This window comes from Sinohyriopsis cumingii, chromosome 11 (genome assembly GCF_028554795.1).
Source record: "Sinohyriopsis cumingii isolate HCF-2022 chromosome 11, ASM2855479v2, whole genome shotgun sequence".
NCBI lineage: Eukaryota > Metazoa > Mollusca > Bivalvia > Unionida > Unionidae > Sinohyriopsis > Sinohyriopsis cumingii.
The window spans coordinates 85251348-85277822 of NC_142971.1; the positions used below are offsets into that span (position 1 = coordinate 85251348).

At 36.4% G+C, this 26475-nt stretch overlaps 1 long non-coding RNA gene across 1 annotated transcript in view; it reads left to right on the forward strand.

Annotated features, from left to right (window-relative positions):
- The window catches only part of LOC149788895 (uncharacterized), a 179098-nt gene that overhangs the window by 17233 nt on the left and 135390 nt on the right, over nucleotides 1–26475 (forward strand). The window contains exon 4 of the long non-coding RNA XR_016424457.1: nucleotides 7148–7338. This is a non-coding gene — a long non-coding RNA (uncharacterized LOC149788895). The remainder of the gene's footprint in view (nucleotides 1–7147; nucleotides 7339–26475) is intronic.

The following is a 26475-nucleotide window of genomic DNA, read 5'->3' on the forward strand; positions in this document are numbered from 1 at the left end:
CAATTATTACAGAACCTGTCAAGAAAATGACAATAAAATCTTGTTTACCAAGTTGGAGCAGAATCTGACTAAAATTCAGTTCCCATAGTGGTAACAATCATAGTAATTCAGACACATGGTTTCAAGGGTTGTCATCGCCGGGGGTGGATGTGGGAGATAAGCACCCACTTCCCTTGGAAATCTCCCAATGGCTTGCGTCTGATAGAGCCTCTGACAACCAAATCCAGCTCAAGGCCTTCACGAGTGGTGAAACCTGTTTAAACTGACTGGAGAAGGGATGACAGGTGAGCTTCTGGTACCTCAAAACCAGATGCTTCGGGCAGATGGGGCTCGTTAACCTTGGGTGGTCGCCCATCTAGGAGAAGGTAAACTCCAATTTCAAACCTTCGCTGCCTTGCGACTATACCCTCTTGTGGGAAAGGCTAAGGGAGTAAACCCCAACAGAAAATCCGGAGACGGAGTCCCTAAGGTGACTTGGCATTGATTTCAGTGTGATCTTGGCAACTCCTGCGACGCAGCTGGTGCCATGACGTATCGGCTTGTCCTTTCCCTTGGATCCAACAGCAGCGTGGAGAGGGGGGATCATCTGCAAGGGCAACAGTTGATTCTCCATATCACCCTGCCCAGGCTTGCGCCCTGAAGAGGACACTCCAGCTTCGCTCCATAGCTTCGACACAACACGGGAAGCAGCAGTTTACCGGTTATAAGTCACCGCTCGTTTGGCGTTGAGCCAGATGCCAGGGGTTGCTTCTGATGGTGGGAGAGACCAACATGTTTCACTGGACAGCTACCGCCTGCCTCAAACTGGGCAGCCCCCAGCCAATAAGGTGCCCTCCCGCCACAGTTCGCCTGCCTTGCTGGGTGCGTAAGGCTTAAGGTATGTGAGTACCTGACAAGTGGACTGCAACTACTGCACCAAGAAATAACAAAATAAAAATAAAAAATAAGACTTCAATTCTCAAGCTAGGTACCTGGAATGCCCGGACCATGCTGACTGGGCTTTCAGATGATCTCCAGACAATCAGTGATGTTCGGAAGACTTCAGTCATCAACGATGAACTTGCAAGGCTCCAGGTCGACATTGCCTCACTACAAGATACATGACTACCTGATTCTGGGTCCCTCAGAGAAAAGAACTGCACATTCTTCTGGCAAGGAAAGAGTGCAGATGAAGCCAGAGAGTTTGGTGTTGGATTCACTGTCAGGAATACTCTGCTGGGGATGATAGAACCCTGCCAACAAAGAAATGGAAGACTGCTATCCCTCCGCCTCCACACCTCAAACGGACCTGTCAACCTGATCAGCGTTTACGCTCCCACACTAGGATCCTTCACAGATACCAAGGATGAGTTTTATGATGAGTTAAACGCGCTCATCAACAAAATTCCCAAGGAGGAGAACTTGATTTTAATGGGCGACTTCAATGCTAGGGTGGGTGCCGATCATGACTCTTGGCCCTCCTGTCTTGGCAAGTTTGGCATTGGGAAGATGAATGAGAATGGGCAGCGCCTTCTAGAGATGTGCTCGTACCACGAACTCAGCATCACCAATTCATTCTTTCAGACAAAGCCACAGCACAAAGTGTCTTGGAGGCATCCCCGGTCTAAACACTGGCACCAGCTGGACTTGATCATTACAAGACAGTCAGCTATGAAGGGTGTGCTTCTTACCCGTACCTTCCACAATGCTGACTGCGACACCGACCACTCGCTGGTGTGCTGCAAAATGAAGCTTCAGCCAAAGAAGATCCACCGCTCTAGGCAAGAGGGTAAACCATGCATTGATGTGAGCAAGACATCATATCCAGACAAGGCTGAGGAATTCACCTATGCTCTTTCCAAGACGTTTGACTCAGAACCCCCCAACGGCAGTGCCAAAGAAAGATGGGATCACATCAGAGAGACTGTATACAGCACAACCACACGGATCTTTGGTAAGAAGCAATCAAAGAACAATGACTGGTTTGAGGCTAACTCTGCCACACTCATGCCAGCCATAGAAGAGTGTCGCAGTGCTCACCTGCAATACAAGTGATTCCCCTGTCAGAAGACACTACAGGCATACAGGTCTACCAGAAGCAAAGTGCACAGATTAGCACAGCAGTGTGCCAATGAATACTGGCTTCAGCTCTGTCAGAGTATCCAGTCAGCAGCAGATATTGGAAACATCAGAGGCATGTACGATGGCATAAAGAAAGTAATGGGTCCCATGAAGAAACTGACAGCACCACTGAAGTCTACCACAGGTGATACCATCCACAACAAGGGCAAGCAGATGGAGCGTTGGGTGGAATACTACTCCGAACTGTACTCCAAAGAGAACCACATGACCAACGATGCCCTCAATGCCACTGAAAACCTCCCTCTCATGGCCGAACTGGATGAGAAACCTACTGTAGACGAACTAAAGAAGGCCTCAGAGAAACTGTCCCTAGGTAAAGCCCCAGGGAAGGATGGCATCACAGCAGAACTCATCAAGTGTGGATGCAGTGTGCTGCTCACACACCTGCACGACTTCCTCTGCCAGTGTTGGGACGAGGGCGCAGTGCCTCACGGCATGAGAGATGCTAACATCATAACCCTGTACAAGAACAAGGGCGACAGAAGCGACTGCAACAACTACAGGGGCATATCACTTCTCGGCACCATGGGTAAAGTTTTCGCACGCGTCATCCTGAACAGACTGCAGATGCTTGCTGACAGAGTTTACCCAGAGTCGCAGTGCGGGTTCCGCGCAGAGAGGTCCACAATCGACATGATCTTCTCTGTCAGGCAACTGCAGGAAAAATGCAGAGAACAACACAGACCCCTCTTCCTGGCCTTTATGGACCTCACCAAGGCATTCAATCTGGTCAGCAGAGATGGACTCTTCACAATCCTGGCGAAAATTGGTTGCCCTCCAAAGCTGCTAAGCATGATCCAGTCCTTCCACGATGACATGAAAGGCACAGTGCAGTACGATGGCTCAACATCCGACCCCTTTGACATCCACAGTGGAGTTAAACAGGGCTGTGTCCTTGCCCCCACACTCTTTGGCATCGTCTTTGCAGTCCTGCTAAAGCATGCCTTTGGGACATCCACAGAAGGGATTTACCTGCATACACGATCAGACGGCAGACTGTTCAACCTGGCATGACTAAAGGCAAAGAGCAAAGTGCGTGAAGTAACCATCAAGGACATGCTCTTCGCAGACGATGCTGCTCTAGCCACCCACACAGAAGCTGAGCTTCATCACCTGACGGCCTGCTTTGCTAAAGCATGCGATGAGTTTGGGTTAACCATAAGCCTAAAGAAAACAAACATGATGGTTCAGGACGCGGACCCCCCAAGCATCATCATCAACAACTACGAACTTGAGGTGGTAAGTCAGTTCATGTATCTCGGCTCTACCATCACCAACAACCTCTCGCTCGATGCTGAGCTCAACAAGCGGATTGGAAAGGCATCAACAACTCTCTCCAGGTTGTCGCAGAGAGTGTGGAACAACAGCATGCTGACCATGAACACTAAGATCGCCATGTACCGTGCATGCGTGCTAAGCACTCTCATGTACGCCAGTGAAACCTGGACTCTGTACGCCTCACAAGAGAAAAGACTGAGCGCCTTTCACATGCGATGCCTCTGACACATACTCGGGATCACCTGAAGCGATCAAGTAACGAACAACGAGGTGCTCAAGCGTGCCAAGATTCCCAGCATGATCACACTCCTCCGCCAATGCCGCATCAGATGGCTGGGCCATGTACGTCGGATGGTTGATGGACGGATCCCCAAAGACATTCTTTATTCGGAACTCGTCTCTGGCAAAAGGTCGATCGGACAGCCACATCTCCACTTCAAGGATGTCTGTAAGCATGACATGAAAGATGTCAACACCTGGGAAGAGCTCGCTCTAGACAGATCAAGCTGGCGACATGCTCTGATCATTGGTCTGAAAGCCGGAGAGGACAAGCAACGCTTGCTAGCTGATGAAAGACGATCGCAGAGGAAGAAGAAGCATCTCCAACCAACACTTGACACAACCTTCAAGTGCAGCAAGTGCAGCAGGGACTGCCACTCCTGCATTGGACTACTTAGCCACAGCAGACGCTGCACAACCACCAACCGGGACATCTCTCATGGGTGCAGTTCCATCGTCTCTCGAGACTAACGGATGCCAACACACAAAATTCAGACACAAGATTATCTTCAATGATTTTGTTCATGATCAAAATAATGAAATATCTTAACAGTACAAGACACTTCAACAAATTTGTTATCATAATCTGAAAAAAAAAATATAGATATCAGTGTTGCCATTACGAGTCTTTCAAATATGAGATCATATCAATATTTGTGGCTCACACCTATACTTGAGCCCAACAGATATGTTGATGATACAATTCTATTTACCAAGTCTGATTAAAATTCTATTAATGTACCAAGTCTGATTAAAATTCTAATAATTTACCAAGTCTGATTAAAATTCTATTAATTTACCAAGTCTAATTAAAATTCTATTAATTTACCAAGTCTGATTAAAATTCTATTCAAAATACAGTCTCTATCCTGGCAACAAATCACCTCCAAAATATACATAGGTCTTGTTCATAGTGTTACTCATCAACATATTAATGACCTATTGACCTTAAGTTTGATTAAAATCGGGTCATAAACACTACCAATTGTGTAGTATGATGCTCAGCAAAACAGATGCAAGGTCATTTCATTAATATGTACAGACTTTGCTCATAATAAAACTCATTGGGTATCTTTAAAAAATACACTTAATTACCAAATTTTATACAAATCTTGTCAGAAATAGAGTCGCACAGCAAATCAGTTGCAAGATCACCTTATTTATATGTATGTATTTCACTCATAACAAAATCATTTGAGATCATGATGAGATAAGCCTATATTCCAAGTCTGATAAACATTGGATGAAAAATATAGCTTGCAGAGACTGGTAGCAAGTTTAGCCAATCAAATGCAAGATCACATCACTGCTCATATTTTGAACTCATCTGAGATCTTGATGATACAAGACAATATTATAAGATTTATTTTAAAAAACAAATGATCATAAATGTTCTAAAGAGTGAAAACAAGTACAGCCAATCAGGTATCACCATAATATGCATGAATCTTGCTCATTAATGAATTCCTCTAGGAACTTCATAATGCAAACCTAAAAATTTCAAGTTTAAATCAAAATATGAGCAGAAATGGGGTGTTCATATTGGAAAACCATTTCAACCAATCAGATTTAAGGTCATTTCATTACTATGTTTGAATCTTCCTCATTATCTTACTCTTCTGAGATCTTTATGACATAAGCACATATTTAATGTTTAATCAAAATCAGACCAGAAAATTTAATATGGCTTCTAGGGTTAAAAGATGCTCAGTAAATCGGATCCAAGATCACCTTTTTTATATCTGTGAATCACACACATTTTTGAGGACAAACAATTATATTCCATTAAGTTTATCAAAACCAGATCAGAAATATGGCTTCCAGAATCAGAAGAAGCTAAGCCAATCAGATACCAGACTGATTCATTAAGGCTCATTACTGAGAAAGTCTGAACCTTGATGATACAAGCCCATATTCCAAGTTGTATGAAAAATCTAATCATATATATGTTCTCCTGCGAGATTTCATGCTCAGCCAATCAGATACAAGATCACCTCTTCAATACATTCCTTGTATTCAAACTCATCTGACATCTTGATGATATAAACCTATATTTTAAGTTTAAATCAAATCAGAAAGGCAACAAGCAAATGTTGATGGATGAAATAGAGACAATTGATGACAGATACAGGTTGGCATTAGGGCCATATAAGCTAATGAATGCAGTTAAACATGTATAACATCACTGACGAAGATAAGCCAATGCGGTAAAACTTTCTCATTTGATTCAAAAAAAATCAGTGTAATACAAGAAACATAGCTACATTTGTACAAAGTATAAGGAAAATGTCTTACTTTAAATATAATACAATTGTATGACCATTTCACAAAATATAGGACAATTATAGGACACAAAATTAATACTTTTGTCACTCAAAACATCAAGGGCAAACTGTAGATCATCAGGAATTCAAGCCTTCACAAAAGTTTTGATCGGGTTTAGTCACAGTTACAACCATTTTGTTTGCTGTCAAAATATATACTTCCTGTATGTGTAAAGAACTTATTAAACATATCCTGTACTGATGAAGCCATACCGTCATAAACTCAAATGAGTTGGAATGGAGTGTTTTTTGATGGATTGAGTTCATTCAGATACTGCCAGAAGGACTGGAATGTTTGTTTTCTTTAATAAAAGTTGCATAATAACTTTTCTTAGATTCATTTATTAGAAAGTTTACTTTATTTCACCATTTTCTATAGCTTTTCCAGTCTTTATTTGCATGAAACTTATCCCATTTAGGTCAAGATTCCTTTATTTCAGAAGTTATCCATTTAGATTGATACAGATGTTTGATGCATTTTATTGTTGTTGGTGCGTTTGTTTAGAATATTATTAAAAAATCCATACGACATGTCAAGAGCAGTGTTAATGCCAAAAATCTTTTCAATTTCTTTGAAAGGCATTTGAGCCAGGTCAAAAGGAATCCTTTTTTCTTAAGATGTTTCTTTATATCTGTGTGGTGTCCAACAGAGGGATGTGGAGAGTGTCTGGTTATACACAACAGATAGTGGTCACTTATGGCATAAATAGGCACTCTAATTTCACTATCATTTTCTAGTCTTTTAGTGTATATATAGTCAATAAGTGTAGCACTGTTTTCAGTTATCCTTCATGGTTTATCAATCATTTAGAATAAATTATGTCTGGAAGAAACTTTGACCTATTTTGGGAGCATCTTTCAACAGATCAATGTTAAAGTCACCTATAATGACTGTTTTGTATTCTTCAATTAGAAAGGTCTTTTCTGTTTCAATTTCTAGTTTATCAACCCATTCAGAAGATAGGGCAAGCAGTATTAGGAATATTGAAACCAAACAATTTGTTAGTTTCCATGCCACTTTTCTGGCAGTGAGTAAGGACATTCTTTCCAGATGGCTAAAATCCTCCATGCAAGCTGCTATCATCTATCCTAATATTTTACTCTATATAGTACAAAAATGACATTCACTAGTGCTATTTTTTCAGAGAAGGTACCTGTGGCCACAATGTTACAAATGGATGGCTGGTGCAGATACTCTACATTCCAGAAATATTATCAAAAATTCACTGAGTGGAAATTCATGAAACTTTGTACTGTTTTGTTCTGGAGGTAATTATGTATAACAGGATATTCAACCTTAGCTTCTGCCTCTTGGATCCCTGGACAATGGTTAAAGGTAAGATACACAAAAAATTTCTATAAGAGTAACATTTTCAATTATTTTCTGACCAATTTATAGATGCAGCCACTACAGGATGATGCTTCAAATCTATAACAGATTTTTGCATTATCTCAGCTACATCAATGTTTAAGGTTGAGTATAGTGGTTGGGGCTGGTGTGGAGGTGAGTTTCAAAGCTACTGAAATTCCTCCAGTTGATATTTCAATAAAACCACTTTTTGTTTATAAACAAAGATTTGAAAATAGTCACCTTTGTGCTAGTAAGAAAGTAGTCCATATCTTCCCCACCAAGGTAAATGGCCTCAACTGGTTGACCACTGTCCACATTATAGGTGTCGTACTGGACAGCCAAACTGTTGTTAAACAGAGCTATCTGAATCATAGAATAACAAAATTATTATGACACTAAGTAGAGAGAGACCGAGAGAGAGAGAGAGCTTGAATGTCACAAACATCTGCATCCACAGAGGCAAAGATTTATGACAATTTGTAAACTACTGATTTAACTATACAACTTTCTATGAATTTCAAGTTAATGTTTTAACTCATTACTTTTGTTGTTGCTGCTGATGTTGTAAAAAAAAATGTATAACCAATACAATATGTTTATTATAAAAAATATGTCTCCATCCAATTTCAAGATTATATGGCAGCACGAGTACTCCATATGTCCCCAGTAACATATTGCATATTGAGTAAAAGTTCTCTATCACAAATTAAACCTAAACACTAAACTTCAGGAGGTCAGAATACAGAATTTGCACAGAAATGCAGCCACTCAATTAATGGTGAAATTACTAGTAACTGCCTTTTACATGTAAGTATATTATGCAACACACATGGTTACTTTTAATATGTCAATAACTAGCAATCTGAGAACACAACTTCAGCATGATCTTTCCTAAAACACTTTATTGCAGGAGTCACTGTAATTTCTCAACAAATACAACAATTACACAGAAAAATGAACCAAATGTACAAAAATTACACATATTTGAGCCATGACATTATTTCTTGATTAAACTCCTCCAATATTAAGAATATATCACTCATTTTACAAATTGGAGGAAGGAATTTCCAGCCTGAAATTTTCAGTTCTAGAACAGAAACGTTCTGAATAAGTTTTTCCACCTGTTGTTATGTAAGCCACACAGTACTATGATAACCACTAAAAAGTAATGTTAGCAGAACATGCAATAAAATCATTCCTATAAATCATCAAAATTAAAGCCACACATGACTGCAAGGGAAGCCACCACAAACACACACTTTCACATTCGTTTATACTACCCTAACTATTTTAAAAACTAACAGCATCATGGATAAAAAATAATGCACAAAACTTGGTAGGTTCATTCATCAATTTATAATTTCTAACCTGATTGTAGCTGTATGATTCCAAACACTGTTGATTTGTTGGCATTTCAAATTAAACTGTTTCTTTAGTAATATGTCATATTTGCATGGGCAGGTCTACGTCTTGAAACAACAGAAAATGTAGTTCACCATTTTGGATAGTCTCAAAAATTCCATAAATTTTGGAGTTAATCTCTTTGAACACAAGTATACAAGACCTTTTCCATTTTATTTGTTCAATTTGTTTTAGAAATATTAAAACTAGACATTGAAATATTGAATGCAGACAAGTATCAGAACTAAATCCAGCCTCAAAGATGCATCTCAGATATCCAACATACAGATGCTCATGAAATTACGACTGCAGAAAGATGAGTTTCAGCAATTGATTGCTGGAAATTGAACTGGATCAAATGTATCCACATCAGCAGAATGCAGCAAATTAGTATACTTTGTTCATCTCAGCATCATGAATGATAACCGGACTGTCTGTAGCTCTGTGAATTTTCACCTCAGCATCTTCAAATGCAGATAAATGTACCTAATTACAACATTATCTGCATCATATAGTTTTCTTGAAACTAATTTACATTTTTACGTATTGTATGTTTATAATATAATTTGTCCATTGAGTTGGCCATATTTTGTTCTGAATCATACACATGAACTTTATCATAACATCAGGTGCAGCATGGTTCATTACATGTACTGTACACTATATTGAATGCATAGTGTTGTTCTATATATTGATACACATGGTGTTGAAATCATTTGTGTAAGGGGCCTGGGTGTCCAATTGGTCTAAAGTGCTCACCTTCACCATCTCCTGTGTAGGTTCAAGTTTCAGGCTCAACCTATGTGCATATGTGAGATAGTTGCCAGTAACTTCCCTTGGGTTACTGGTTCTTACCAGGGTTTTCTGGGATTTTTCCTCCATCAATTATACTGGCCACCATGTACATCCTATCTTGCAGTCAGAAATGGCATTAAACTCCAAAACAACAACAACAATAAAAACATTCATATGCAAAATAAATATGGTAACTTAGTTACATTTTGAAATCCTGACATGAAAAATCACTGAGCTGCAGTCTCAGATATCATTCGTGATGCTGAGTTCAACGAACTATAACAGTATTTTCATCATCTTAGCGTACATCCTGTTTCCATATTCTATAACATAACTATTGTTGTCATTTGAAAGTGTAATATTTCATTTAGAATATCTCTGTTTTCCTTGGATGTGTTTGGTTTTTCTGCATCTGGTGACTTTCAGGCATACAAATACCTCCACATGTTAACACTGGGAATCAAAGTAGCATGTTTCATCAAATGTCATAAAGTCTTTATTTGGAGTTACAAAAATCTAGTGTATGTGATTAAATGTGAGTTAATTATCTTCTCATATCACTTAAGAGTCATACCAAACAATTCACAATTATCAGTATATGTATTTATTTTTCACTGGGGTTTTAACATATCTTTTAACAGCATAAGAATTTAAAATTTGTAGATTAAATTTACTTGATATGCCTAAAAATTCCACTGGCCAGATGGACTGGCTACTAAATTTTCACCCCAGTCTGCAATGAAATTGGCTGGCATAAGACCAGCAGGCCAGTGGCAATTTTGCAAGCTGACATATATGCATGTAAACAAATGTAACACATCAGATAGCACGGGTAAATCATTAGGTAATTTATCCTAAATAACTTGTACACTAAATAAAAATCAAATCTACAATACCCCCAAAACTGTGTCATAGAATAAAAAAATGTGCCAAAACTGCTAAAGAAGCATCAAATTTAATCAGAAAAGACAATATATGCATATAAACAGGAATTCCAAATTCCATTAGTCTTTTTTTTTTTTAAATCATGTCAAATTAACTCAGACCTTTAGAGATAATACATTTGCTCAATGTTTTTAAATGCCTAATTTGTAAACCTTTAATTTGCCAAAAGTTTCAATTATGCCAGTATTTCACATCCTGAATCTCTGTGAAAATGGTTTATGGCTGTAGAATAAAATGCTTTTGAGAAAACACTTATTTCAATGGATGTAATTTTAAATGACTGCATTGAACCAAACCAGAAATTATTTAATTTTAGAATTCTTTATGTAGGCACTAAAGTCAATAATCTTTCAAAATCTAAGCTAATTGTTTTCAGGAAATAAGATAAAGCAGACAATCAAATCTCACTTTCAATTTGCAGCAGTTTGCTACTTTTCTTAAATGCCTATTTTTCTTCTTCATTCAAGCATTTGTAATTCAAAAAAGAAGATAGAGATGCTTATGATTTGATGCAGTTGACTCTATTTTACAAAGTCATGTTTATACTATATGGTAAAACACTACACAAATCAAAGACATGTTTTTTTTAATAAATATTATGTGATTTTACACACAAATTTTTCAAGTACAGAAATCATGTCATTATAGACAAGCTGTTTTGGGCTTTTTCCAGATTCATTACAAATAGCAAAGTACCAAGAAAACTATGTGTGTTGATTCATATGTACAGAAAAAGATAGGTTCATATAAATCTCCAAAGGAAGCATGCAACTAAATTTACAAAAGGTGAATATATCCCAACAGTGGTCAATACAGTGTTTTTTAAATAACAATCCACTGACTCTAAGAACAAAATTAATAGAATATGAGATTCAGACAGCCCTTTCACTGATCTAATTGGTATGCCAATACATAAACATTTTATATCTAAATTACAGTATCATACAATGATTTCTAAAATTTGCAGAAATACATATTTCCATGGTATAAGAAAGGTAAGGTCATCAAGACCACTATCTTAAACTTGACCCAATCATGATTTGCAGTACACTGCTGCCCAAATACTTATTTAAACAGGTATTACAAAAATAACAATGTATAGTAGTAGACTTTAAATATTTCTAGAATTTGTCATTAAGCTCATCTCAAGCTGAACAATCATTCTTAAAGAGAAATCTTAGTTGAAACAGAAGCACTTAATCTACAGTGTAAACTGTATGAAGGAAATGTCGGCTTTGGCTCACAGGTATAAATTACAGACTGGTGATAGCTTAAATAAATGTTAAACATACAGAGCTTATCATTTATCAATGTAAACAAAAACCAAAGTATCAAAAACTTTACAAAAATTTGTCTACGTTTTTATATCAGCACTACTTATTAAATAAATTGTTTTCATACTCTGGCTAGCTCACATTAATTTAACATGGGAGAAAGCTAACCCATATAGATAATTCATATGGCACCTATACTTGGAATACTGATCAATTTTGATACCAAATAAAAGTCAGCCAAAGAGCCCCTACGTTTTCCAGTCACCATAAAGTTGTATGCAGATAGTCAGAGGGCATGCAGGAATTTCACAGCTGCATTTGAAATCTTACATTTTTAGCCATCACCACAGTAACAAACCCAATAACATTATGGTGATGGCAACAAAACAAAAGAGGTATTTCGTTTTGTTTGTTGATTTTGAAAAATAATACTTCATTTTTCAAAGATAAAGCTGCTGAAATGAGCATAATGATGAAAAGACAATTTAAATAACCTATCTTGACTTTCCTGTGGAGTCACAACAATCTAACCAGAGAGGTCTTCATTTAATAAAGGAGATATAAATGTATGAAGCCCACCTTCTTGACATCTCCTTTGTCTGTTCCAACCAAAAGCTCAGAGTATCCTCCAGCCAATCTTCTACCAGTCACTTTTCCCAATAATAATTCATCAGCAGTGAAAATAGCTGTACTGTTTAATTTAGTATCAACGCTGGTCAAGAAACCATAGGATCCAAAATTTGTTTTAGTACAGTTCAAGTACTCCTTCACAAAAGATTCCTGAAACAAAAAAAGAATAAATATGTGATTCAAGATCAAAATTAAAACATGACATATACTGTAGTCAGTATGGTGCTGTAGTGTCTTCAGTTCTTTGTTATTCTACAGACAATAATACTCCAGTGTTTGAATTTCTGAATAAAATTTAAATAAATGTCTTTGTCCAAGAATTCTGTACGAGCACTCAAATATTTCCAGGAAAAAGATTTAATCTTTTAGAATCCAAATAATTTGAATAAAATTTAAAATATAACTCCAAACTGGTCACAACAAAATGAACACCTTACGTCAGAGTGTTTAGGAGTCCAACTGAGAAATATCTCTAAACATCACTATTCAATCTAGCTATAGCGCAATTTCGAAAAACCCAGAAGTGCAAAATCTAAAATCACTTATGACCCTGACAAAATCCAATCATTTTACTCTGAGAATAAAATAAAAATAGAAAGTTGTTTATTTGTCTCAGTGATTTCTGAATCAAGGTCGGGAACTAAGTAAAAACTAGAAACAGTGTTTCTACAATTAGGTGTTTATAAAAAGCCTCAGGTCAAACTGAATTTTCTGGATAATATCAAATTCTTAGTAAATAAAACTACATTACTCTGACATGTAATGAAATTAACAATAGGTTTTAAAACTTACAAACAATTAAATTAAATCTAATAAACATAACAGAATATCATCACATTCTACTGATACTGAAGCAACAAATCTTCAGAATTCAGAAATTATGAAAGCTCTGAACCAGAAACTTTGACATTTGCAAGAAGAAGAAATGAATTTAAACAGTTATTATTTGAATATGAGCACTTATTTCCAGATGTTCCTACAAGAACAAAATTTTCCATGACGTGGAAATTGCAAATTCCGAACCTGTGAAACAACACCCATACAGGATGAACCCTCTCAAACAGGAATACTTGAAAAAAGAAATTCAGTTTTGCTGGAGAATGATTTCATATAGCCCAGTAAAAGTGACTGTGAGTTCACTATGCATACTTGTTCCAAAACCAGACAAAACTTTCCATATGTGCACTGATTACAGGAAGGTGAATAGTGTGACAAAAACAGATTCATTTCCTTTACCAAGCGTCAATGACTGGATTGATTAGATCAGAAATGCCAAGTATGTCCCAAAATTTGACCTTCTGAAAGGATTTTGGCAAATTCCACTAACAGAAATAGTAAATTTCTGAATTTGTGACTCCAGATGGAATATATCAATATAAAGTAATGCCTTTTGGGATGAAAGAGTTGCCAAGTACTTTTCAACGTCTCATGAATATGTTTACCTACGGTCTAGACAATTGTGATGCTTACATCGATGATGTCATCATCTACAATACCTGGAAAGAACATTTAGCAGCAATTTGGAAATTCTTTGACAGATTCACAGATGCAAGTTTGACAATTTATCCAAAAGTGTGTTCTGCCGTGCTAGTGCAACCTTTCTAGGACATACCGTCGGACATGGACAAGTTAAACCTATAGATGCTAAGGTCAAGGCTATCTCTGAATTTCCTGTACCTGTTAATAAAAAGCAACTGATGAGGTATTTAGATTTGGCTGGACACAATCGGAAATTTTGTTCCAATTTTTCTACAATTGCTGAACCCCTGACAAATTTATTGAGTGAGAAAAACAAGTTCCTTTGGACTAAAAAATGACAAGAGGATTTTAACAAGTTAAAAGCCATACTTAAAAGTGCACCAGTTATAACAGTTCCAAATTTCAGCCAATCATTTAAACTGTCTGTTGATGCAAGTGATATTGGGGTTGGAGCAGTATTGATTCAAGAAGATGAAAATGGTGTTCATAATCCAGTGTGCTATTTTTCTAAGAAATTAAATAAACACCAAAGAAATTATTCAACAGTCGACAAGGAATGTTTGACTTTGACATTGGCATTACAACATTTTGAAGTTTATATTAGTTCAGCTCCTTCTTTGATTATTGTGTTTAGTGACCACAACCCCCTTAGTTTCATTGGCAAGATGAAAAATAAAAATCAAAGACTACTAAGGTCAAGTTTGATGTTACAGGAATATAATATTGACATCAGACAAATCAAGGGTAAAGATAATTTAATAGCAGATGCACTGTTTATAATTTATAAGAGTTATTTTTAACCTCATGTATAATTAATCTATGGTAAAAAGAAAGCTTTATCATATAAATATTTCTTTTTCTTTATGGGGGAAGTGTTATGTATATTAGATTTAATTTATATTTAATTTATAAGTTTGAAAATCATTTTATTTTTAATTTCATTACATGTCAAAGTAATGTAATTTTGTTTACCAGGAATTTGATATTTTCCAGAAATTATTTTGACCTGATTGTTTAATCGTAAACACCAAACTGTATCTTTTCATGACCTAGTTCCTGGTCTTGATTGAGAATCAAGTAAACAACTTTTTTAAATTCATTTTTAATGTGTGAATGATAAGTGATATTGAGCCTGCACTGGAATAAGTGACCTTAGACATGTAGATACCATATAAACCATTCTGGAATGTGATCACCTAACCCTCATATGGGTATCAGTTTCGCACATTATTTGTCTGTATAACCGTTGTCTATAGAGAAATAATCTCAGTCAGGCTTCTAAACACTGGGACGTAAGGTGTTCGTTTTGTTACTAAGGGACTCAATATCATCTACAGATCTCTATGCAGATGACACAACATTGTCAGACACCCAAAACACAAAGCATGAACTCCATGTTTCTTTACAGGATGCCCTTAAAATAAACTGGACAACTGGTGCACATGCAATGGTATGGTGGTAAATACTGTTAAAACTAAAACAATATTACTTATCTCAACATGGCAAAAAAAGGAACAAATCTTGATAGTGATGAACTATGTCTGACATGGAAGGATTCAAATTTGCAAATGGTCTGTCATGATAGATTATTATCTACCAAAACATCAAGTAGTCTATTTTGGTAGATAATAACCTATCATGGACAGAACATATCAAACATATCAGTAAAAATGTTATGGCTTCTCAGTAGGATAAGACATTTTCTCCCTGAAAGGCACAGAAAACTAGTTATAACAGTTACATACAACACTATTTAGACTACTGTAATACTGTATGGGGTAATTCAAATGATAAAAACATAGCAAAGCTGGCACATCTTCAGAAAAAAAGCATTAGGGCTCGTATCAATCCAGAAAGAAAGCAAGGAAAATTTAGCTAGTAAGTTAAAAATATTATCTACTAAAGACCAAATCAAATTGAGAAAAGCAAATTTAATGTACATGATATTCAATAATAGTGATCTTGAATATTTACAATCACTATTCCAGTATAGGCTACCTGGCAATACTCCCCACCTGCGATCAATTTCTACCAAACAGTATAAAATTCCCAAACTAATAAGGGAATTATTCAAAAAGAGTTTTCAATATTCTGGAACCTTGCTCTGGAATTAAGTATTCCAGTTGAGATTAGAAATGCGCACTTTATTTCCTTCTTCCAAACCCAATATATCAGGTGGCTTCAGAGATGGTTAAATAAATTTTCTTTTTATGAGGGTCTCAAGGTAGATAAGTTCTTAGCTAATTGTGTTACCCTCTTTAAATAAAGTCATTATTATTATTATTATTATAATATTATTATTATTAACTATGCATGGCAGCATAGCCCAGTAAAATTCAGGAGAATACTTTATATTCTCAAAACCAGAATCACAGCTTAAACTAACCTTTGATGTACAATATAAAATGATCAAATCAAAATGATGTTTTTACCAGAAAGTGCAGTCTTAACTACCAATTATCTGCATTCCCTCAATAAATATTAAAAGAGATACAGTAATAACATTACATGATTTTGTGGTTCTCATGACAAAGAATCAAGAAAAATATTTTTGAAGAAAATGAAAATGTACTATACCGGGGTCAAGGAAATGGGATTATCGTATAGTTGGTACACTTTACATACTGTGTTTGTAGTTTGATATTTTTGATATGTCAACATGTTAACAGATCATTTTCTATGAATCTGATTAGTCCAAAGAAGCCCATGAAATTCTTTCTCATTATTCTCATCAAATTCCATGTATACGGTGCACAACTAATCTCAGCCTACCTGAGAGAACTACGTGACATCACAAAGCAGTTTCCATCGGAGATCCAGTGTTCAAAAAGGATGTTCATGACCAATGTTCTACTGATTTGAAATGACAGTTGCTCTTTAAATCATAACTTGTAAAAAGAAAAAATATACTTTTAAATATTACCAAATTGTGCATTATTAATTCAACTCATGTCTGGAACCATTTTTTAATGGCAAGAATTGAAAGGTGCACAGTCTGAGCTAGAATTAAATGAAATGCCAAAAAATTTTCACTTCTTCTTTCCAAATTCTTTCCACTAAAGTAAAAACTGATAAACAGAATCCCAAATGGCTACTGATTTAACATTAAATTTATGAAATTTGTTGCATAATTGCCAGCTTTTGCTTGCCAAGTCTCGACTCATTTAATAAATTCAATATTAAATCATTACCCATTTGAGAACTTCCATATAAGTTTATTGACCAGAGAGACAGGTTTTCATCTGAATCAGGAAATTTATTTTAAAATGCATTTTTCATCACACATGCATGCTACAATGTTCTATCCTCTTTAAATAAAGTCATTATTATTATCATTACTGTATTCAGTGCATTACACTACTGCCAAGTAGAGGCTTTATTAGACCTTTAGCCCCATTCTTGACACACAGTCAGCAAGAAAGACAATTCCTACATAGGTTTGTGAAACAGGCCAATTTATAACTTTTGAGATTGTTTGCAGACTTCAGATGTATTTATTAGTAGTACACATGCTTTCTGCACTCATTATTTGGTGAGAATCTTATTACAAAAATGCATATTTTCAAGGATGAAAGCATGGATTTATCCAATAAAATGAATGTCTCCCAGAAATTTGATAAGTATTATGTATACTCTCTCTCTCTCTTTCTCTCAAATTTTATTAAAACAATTTAAAATGCATTAATGTATATTAGTCATTTTTGTGGTTTTTACCCTAAATGTTGCAAAAGGCCCCAAATATTGAGGGACTTTTATAATGTGTAACAGAATGCAGTTCAACACATGCTCAGCCAATGTTGTTTTCGTGAGAAAGCTTGCCACTAGCTTCTCATGGGTTGGTGATTCTTTCCAGGGTATTCCCAGGTTCTTCCTCCACCACTGATACTGTCCGCCTTGTATAGCCTTGTACTGACAAATGGCATTAAACCCCATAACAACAACATCAGAAGCACTTGGGTCATAACTTGCACCCTGTGGAACACCAGCAATGGACACTTTCTCACAGCTATCACATGTCTTATTTGCTAGGAAATTCAAAAAGACTTCATGTATAAAATTGAAATAGGTGTGGCGTACAAATATAAAAGTTTGACTAAAATTGGATATAAATAGTTTGGCCTAATAGGAATCAGATCACAATTATTAGTTCCAGTTCAGTACCCAAGAATGTAGTCCCAGTGTATTTTTAGAGCATTTTTTCTTGTCTCCTTTTGGATGGTGATACAAGAGTTAGATTTAGACATTCTTGGTATGGATTTAAAAGTAATTGTTTATTCTTTAGAATATGAGCTTATTGTGTGGTTGCCTGTGTGTGTTTTGGTGACAGTGCACAGTGAGTAATAAGGTCTTGGTGATGACATGGAAGTAAAATCTGTGTTCCATTGCATATTGCTTTGTTTACAGTCGAGCATCTCAAACAAAAGCTGATGAACCTATGACAAGGACTTCACTGCGAAGTCATCTTTGAAGGTATTTTAGATTAACATATGATTTACACTGACTGTTATACAGTGGAAAGTTCAAGACTAATAAACAAATGTAGATAATATATAGGAAAATTAACTGTGATCTTAGTTCATATCTGGCCACACGAAAAAAGTTTTCCAGTTGGCCGACTGTACCCAATTTCAATGCCGATCCAAAGACCAGGGTAAAAATATTTTTTTTATTAAAAAAAAACAGTCTGATAGAACTTGAAGCACTTAGTATATTATATATCATATATAATGGAGGGCGCATCATAAACATATAAACATATCAACTACAAGTACTCTAACACAGGCTTGCATTTTTACTTTATTCTTTACCACTCACAATTTAACTACATGTATTAACAATCAATTAAACTATTGACATACAATTTCACTTGAGCAACGAATGAATAAACCTTGCTTAACAAATGTTGCCATTTTACTTGGAAAATGTCTTTTAAAGTATCTTGTTTGTCTATATTTCATGAATACTTAAATTATATATGAACTGTCAATAAAAAAATCTTACACATGCTTAAACTCAAAGTGAAAACATTGTTCAATTTTTTTTTTCAATAATGATGGTCATTTTTCATTTTATTTAAACATCAGAATCCTACTTTCTTTGTAAAGTTTAATATTTTTAAAATCCCAAAATGGATTATGTTTTTCAGAGAAGGAATCAGTGTTGTACAAGCAGAGTACTTAAAAGAACCCCTTTTTGTTCTCAGATAACAGGATCAAGTGTTTGGTATATTCTTCCCAATTCATTTTGAAAGGGATTAAACTTCAATGTAACAGTGCTATTATCAGCCGTCATATTAAAATTTTTTTATTAAAAATAGTGCTATGCCAATCATCAATGCAATTGTTTTCAGACTCAACTGTATATTTATAATTATTGTTCTTGTAACTAATGTGACAAATAAACAAATAAACAGCATCATTCAATTTTCCCCAAAAAAATGTACACTAATACCATAACAGTTTATTATCCTTCTATACTGGTACTTTCAATTATCATTCCTGTAACTAACACACAAACACAGATTTTAAGACAAATGCCATGTGTCCCTTTAAGCAATGAAGACTTTACTTTAGATTCAATTGTTAGAAAATATATTTTTACAGTTGCCCTGTGTGGTTAGATGGCATTAGAATTGGGAACAATGTGGTACTAACATGATTATATGAAATGATAAAAAGTGTATCAGTGCTTAGAATGTCTCTAACTTTGGGATTCCAGCATGCATGTGGGTTTTGTTTCTATATCTCATATTTTTTGCCATGTAAATGAGATGTAAAACCAAAATGTGTGTTCCTGTTTGGCACCTTGATACCTGAACTGAGATGGCACATTGTAAAACCCACACCAATCAATTAACAATAATTAAGTCCTAGACCTGTTAGTTGTTTTGGAAACGACAAACATGATTCATTTTAATAAACTGTACAAAAATATATACAGAAATCGCTAAGTACACAGTTAAAACAGACCAAGTCCATGTCCTAGCTCAAAATTTAAGTCTACATTTCCAAGCTATGTACTAACCAAAAATGACTAAGTTCTAACTTTGTATCATGTTAAAAGCAAAAAATAAACTAAATTCACATGTCCAAGGCTTTGTTCAAGGTATATATTTCCTAGACTTTTTAAATGTACAAGATAATGTCCAAGGGTTGCTTATAAAACCTTGGACAAAATATCAGTATTGTCTGAGTTTTCCCATGTTTTCCTAGAAAAACCATGGAAACACCTCAGACATCCTATGTGTTTGTCAACATTCCAAGTATACCCTCGGAAAATGTTGAGACATGCCAGCACTAAATCAGTCACAAGCTTACAGAAACAGAAACCTCCAAGCTGGATATGTGCATCACTTGAAACTCAGGATCAACTCCATCTTTGGAAAGAAAATGGTCAATTTAAGTACCAGAAAGTGGATTTATGTGGATACTGTAAGGCCTGAGGAAAAGGACAACAAGCTGTGGTGCCCCACTGCCAAGATCTTTGGTGGTAACCTTAATGATGTACATTCCACTGTGACAAATTTGAAGTTAAACCACTATATGGGCCCTGCAATCCTTGACCTTTGCAATACCTGATGTATGACTTTTACAACAACCAGAAAAAAGCACTACGGGGAAAAGGCACACCTGCTGTACATGAACACTGATGGTCTGCTGTTGAGCATTGTGATAATGTCCACTGCCATATGGCTGAAGATGCTCACCCCTACAATATGAACAACTACCATGAAAACCATACAAAATACAACTCCACTAATGCACACAAGATCATAGGCTAGTGTAAGGATAAGTGCAAGGGAAAGCTAATCACCATGATTTTGGCCACTGCCCCAAGATGTACTCCAGCATATATAAACAATGCACAAGTGTATATATGGGCAAGCATTGCTCTTTCAAACCAACCGGTCACTGCAGACAACACTGACCATTTAAATGCAGCACAACTGACATCAATAGGTCTCTTACCTGTAAGTCCCCTTACGTCAGTGTTTATGGCCACCTCAACAGTTGGCAGTCACCAAATCCACTCATTATGATGTTCCTGTAGTGTTGCTTTTTGTAATTCTGACTGAAAATCACATCTCCAGGTCATACTGGTGCCCAGACAGTCATTAGGCCAGAGTATGGGTCAACTGCTCTACAACGCTGCATGCAATGGTAGCTGTCCTTGCCCTGCATCACATGCATACTATGTTTGGCCAAGAGTTGGAACATTGGTTCCCATAAACTCCAGGCTATGCATGGTCACCCTGCAGATTTATACAAGCAATAAAGTGGCAACAAAATAACTAGTACCTTGCAGAAGAGCGGAAGTCCATGAAGAGATCATGAAAAATCAGGTAATTCATTCTAAGCTGGTTGTTGTCGTTTCATTTGTCACTTAAATCAGAATGACAGCTTGCTGACCAGTGCACCTCCAGTACATAATGCATTTTTCAATAACAAGAACATGTTGCCAATGCTCTCTTAATATTGAACCATATAAATTGGCAGTAATAGCACTTCATACATACTTTAGTGTTTAATATGGATCTTAAAATATTTCACAATTGTTGTAATATCTGTACAGTAAACACATTGCTAATACTCACAAAAGGGACACAATATATCCATTGCAACTTATTACATGTACTGTTGTATTGTCACATGTTTAATAATTTCCATGGCATAAATTTGTCAGTGTTGTAACAGTTTATGATCGTGAGACAAAAAATGATTTCTGTCAGGACTAAACTGCAGAAGGCAAGTAATAAACTTTATATTTTGCACCTGTTTTTATTGAATTTAAAAGAATGGTAATCATCTCACACACCATCACTTTCTTTCAATATTGCTCACAAATCCATAGTAGAAAACCATGAAATGCTAAGACCACTGTCAACGTTTCTTGAAATGAATACCTGCTTTTCTGCATAAATTGTGACCCAAAGTACAAACAAGATTGCCAAAGTCAAAGTGCCGAGGCATCAACAACAAAGCATACTGTGACCATTTTAACTGCAATACTTTTGATTTTTTTTTTCTTTCTAAAATGCCACAAATTTCAAGAAAACACTGAAAGAACTACTGAAAAGACAAGACAAACAAATCAGACTTCAACTCCTCCAATAAAAAGTAACAGAAATAATGGCAATTCACCTAAAGGTCTCAAAGACAAACTATTGAACTATTGAAATGACTGCCAACAAGACTTCCAAAGATGCTGCAGGCACAAAAGGAAAACAAAAACATTCATAATATCAGAAATAAAATTGTCTTTAATCCACCTACAGACAAAATATGCAAAGAAAATTGCAGGAAAATGCAAATCACCTTTATGAAACAACCAAAGTATAATTTATAAAATGTATCCTCAGCCCCAACAAAATTCCAGATTTTATGAGGTGATGGTACAGTAATTGTACATTTAGAGCTATAAGCTTTGCAATTTCAGGAATCAAAAAGAGCTACAACAGCTAACATATTGTCAGGCATATGCACTCCAAAAGGTTACAACAATGCTTAGCAATTATCTCAATAACAATGTAAATAAATATTCAGAGGATAGTAATATGGAGTGAAATACTGTGTGGGCAAATGATGCCAAAATTATAGGTGCAGCATCACTGTTGTCCACAGACATTTTTGTGTATAGTGCTAGTGAATACAATTCCAAAGGAGTTGAGCCATATGATTGGTTGAAGTACCCATCATCCTTTTCCTTGCACAATTTCACTCAGTCTGGAATTTATTTACAAAACCTTGCAAATGACCATTTTAATGTAGTGTTTAAAAAGCATGAACATTAATTAACAGTTCAGTCTTATGCCATGTAAGTGATTTTTGAAAGGGTAAAAGTCTGAAATTGAAATCAGTATTAACATAAATTTAGGCTCATTTGAAATTAATCCTAAGTGAGATTTTGTTAAGAGAACCATTATTTGTATTATATTTCACATGTAAGCATTAAACTTATTACCAAAGAGTCCATTAATTGAAAGAAACTTGTTGTACGGGGGTGGGGGGGGGAATAACCAGAGGAGGAAACTAATTGATTGGGAGGGAGAAGTAACTTGATGGGGAAAGAATCAGCTAGTCTATTCTTTCTCATCTTGCTGATTCTTCCACATCAAAGCTTTAAGCCGGGGGTAAGAATTAGCTACTAAACTGGAACCTTTTCATTTAGGACTAGCTAGGTATTAGAAGTCTTCTGGTGAAATCTCCATGTTAATATGATTTTCTGTTCAGAAGTAGCAAAAGCATGATTTTCAAGATGGCTGCTGTGGTGGCCATACCGGATTTCAGATTTGCACCATTTTCATTTAGAACAAACTAGACACAATACAAATCCTTGCAGCAAAAACCCTATGCTGATTTGACTATTTATTCAGAAGAAGTAGCAATAACAAGATTTTCATGATGGTCACTAAGCATCATTTTCATTTTGGACTAACTAGACCATGGGATGAATGAGTGTACAATGTCGCATGGCAATTGTCCAAGTACTTTATGAGGAGCTGTGGTAACAAACTTGTGCATTACAGATAACTATGACAACAGACTGTTGCAGAAGCTCTCATGGTATATGATCAGTAGAGTTAACAAAAACAAAGATACACAATCCTTCAAGTGTCTAACTTTTTTTGTTCTGCCATTGCAAAGAGTTTTAAAATGGTGTATCATCCTCCAATGTTCACTCATATGTGCTGCCCTTAAGCCACAAGGGGCTCACACAAAGACATACCATGCTCATAAACTTTGCTGCTCAAACTGCTTCTAGATCAACTTCCGCAGATCCTCTCGCCTTCAAGGGTACGATGGGCAAACATCTTAAAAAGATTCATAGTTGCTCCACAGTACCCTTGCTTGTTGTGAATGCATCATTTCATCAGTATCACTATAACAAATAATTCTCTAACATAAATATGAACCCCCATTTTGCACCAGACTCAAGGACAAGGAGAATGGGAGCACTGGCTCATCAAGTCTAATAACTCCAGATGTTTTCTTTTTTTATGCCATTCTAACAGTGAACTGTCTTTTGCTGCACAAGTGCAAGCCAACTGTCATCACAACAACCAAATGACTGACCAGTGTACATTGTAATCATGTTTTCTTGTTGTTCTGACATGTTACCAATGGAACTCAGCTGCTGGTAGTGGTAAAATGTAGTTGTATGGGGGAGTAAAACTAATTGTAGTTATGTAACACTTAGCTGTCACTATTATTACTAAGCTTTAAGCTTTCCACATTGAAAGACCTCATCCATGCTAGATGCACCAAGTTCCTGTTCTAGAAATTTCTTAGAACAATACATCGACCCAGTCTTATCTGCATCATCAGCGCATGCTCCCTTGAGATTCTTCATTCTTTTCAAAATGGTGGCTAATGAAGGACATCAGTGCAGGGTGGGAGGAGGGCATCCAATAGTGACAGGTACATATTACATAATTATCTGTCAATATTATTATTCAGCTGAATTTTTCAGTAAGGATGGTGGTCGATGTACTTGAGAAGAATTAAATATGGATAAATTATTTACCTTCCAATACAAGCATTCAAGTCATACGTGGCAATTGCATGGGTCACTGATTGTGCAACGACTATTGGGCCCAGATAGAAAATACCTTGGTTTGGGGTTTATTAATGACTGAAGGTAAAAGGAAGAGAAGGTTGTGTGAGTAACAAAATGCAGCCTTTATAATATCGTCTAAAGATAAATTGTTGAAAAAATGCCCAAGAAGTAGCAATAGCCCTAACTTTGTGAGCTGTGATCATCATGAACAATAAGTCTCTTGTTGCAAGAGATGCAAAAGCTCTATTGATCAAGAGGTAGTGGCTGCTTAAACATCAGCTAAATCCCTTAAGGAGTGAAAAGGCCTTCTCCTACCCTTCCTTCTCCATTTAGCAGATGCTAAATAGCATCAAAGTGCTCTAACTGGGCAAAGAAGTCTATCACGATCATCCCTAGCATGGATGCAACTTAGACTGGGGATTTCAATCAGATATTGAAGTCTGATGAAAGTCATTGTTGGCAAGGAAACCAGGCTGACATAACATGGAAACACAGTTATAATTCCCATTGAAATGAAAACATCCTATAAGTTCCATTTTTATGCCAACGAGTGACACACTGGTCTCTGTAGTTCAAAATACTTTATATGATCTGATAAGAGAGGATCTTAACCAATGGACTGACCTTGGAAATTTATGAGAGTTTGAAATGGCAGCCCTATAACATTTGATTGTAGAGGCTGAACAAGATTTCCTTTTTTAAAAAATGGGAGAAAATCAGCTACTGAAGCAATAGATCATTTGCAAGGATTATCTAGCTTTCAAGCACATCAATCACTGAAGATTTTAAACTTTGTCCTGCAGACCTTGGATGTAGAACACTGTCTGGTTTGGACAATGCAGTCAGCAACATGTCTGAACTTTTTGCCTGGTGGATTGATCATTTCTGAGGTGAGACAAGCATGAAAGTGGATGATCTGGGGCTTGGTGTGAACTAGAGTACTTCTGTGTAGTAAAAGGAGACTGACCCAATGAGGAAATACCCTTGGAGTGTTGATCAACAGGTCATGTAAGTCACTGAATGACAGCCTTTGAGGCCACAGAGGATGATCTGTGCAGTGGACAGCCTGATTTTGCATAACTTGTGGAATCAACCTGAAGAGTAGGAATCCATAAGCAAACAGTTGAGACATAAGTCATTAACTGTGCAAACTGTCTGACCTGGGACTGGGATATATAAAATGGAGGCTTTTTTTAGATTGTACCACTTGAGGTAGATTCCAAGACTGAACAGAGATTCTGCAACTGCATGATGAAGAGACCATTCTGTTAGGACTACCTTGCCTGTTCTGGACAGACTAACTGCCAGAATGTTTTTCCTCCTTAGAATGTGACAAACTGAGTGTAATACATTCTGATTGTGATAACAAAGAAGGTTGCAGACTTCCATGCAGAGAGAAGCAACATGGGTAACTCCTTGTCATCTGAGGTATGCAACCACTGAAATGTTTTCGGAGATCATTATGTAATGCCCTCTGATGGGTTCTATGCACCCGATTAGGGCAAAAGACAGGCTTTTATTTCTCATTGTTTATGTGAAGGAGACTCTTCCTGTGACCATGGCCATGGAGAAGTATTCCGGCTCTAAATGGTGTATCGATAGGAGTGTGGTTCTCAGGCATGCAGGGAAACTCTCAGAAATGCATCTTGATTGTACGTCCACTTTAGGTGGTACAGAAACGTTGACCCCTTAGAGTGAAATGAGAGGGGATCCCAGTGGGGTTTCCAAAGCACCAACAGGATAAACTGGAGAGGACATAAATGCAGTCTCCCTAAAGATACCAAGTCCAACACAAAATTCAAGGTTTCCAGTAAGGTGAGATGCAGATGAGCCCACAACTAAGTCTTGGTCTGTAACATCCTTTTGAGTTCCATGAGTTTGTGTATTCTCTCTGGAGTAACAGGAAACTGGCTCAGGAAAGCAAAGAAATTCATTCCAATATACATTAAAACTTAAAGAGAGAATAAGTTATGATGGCTACAGATTCTGAATCAGTCCAAGTATGATGGCTACAGATTCTGAATCAGTCCAAGTAGTGTCA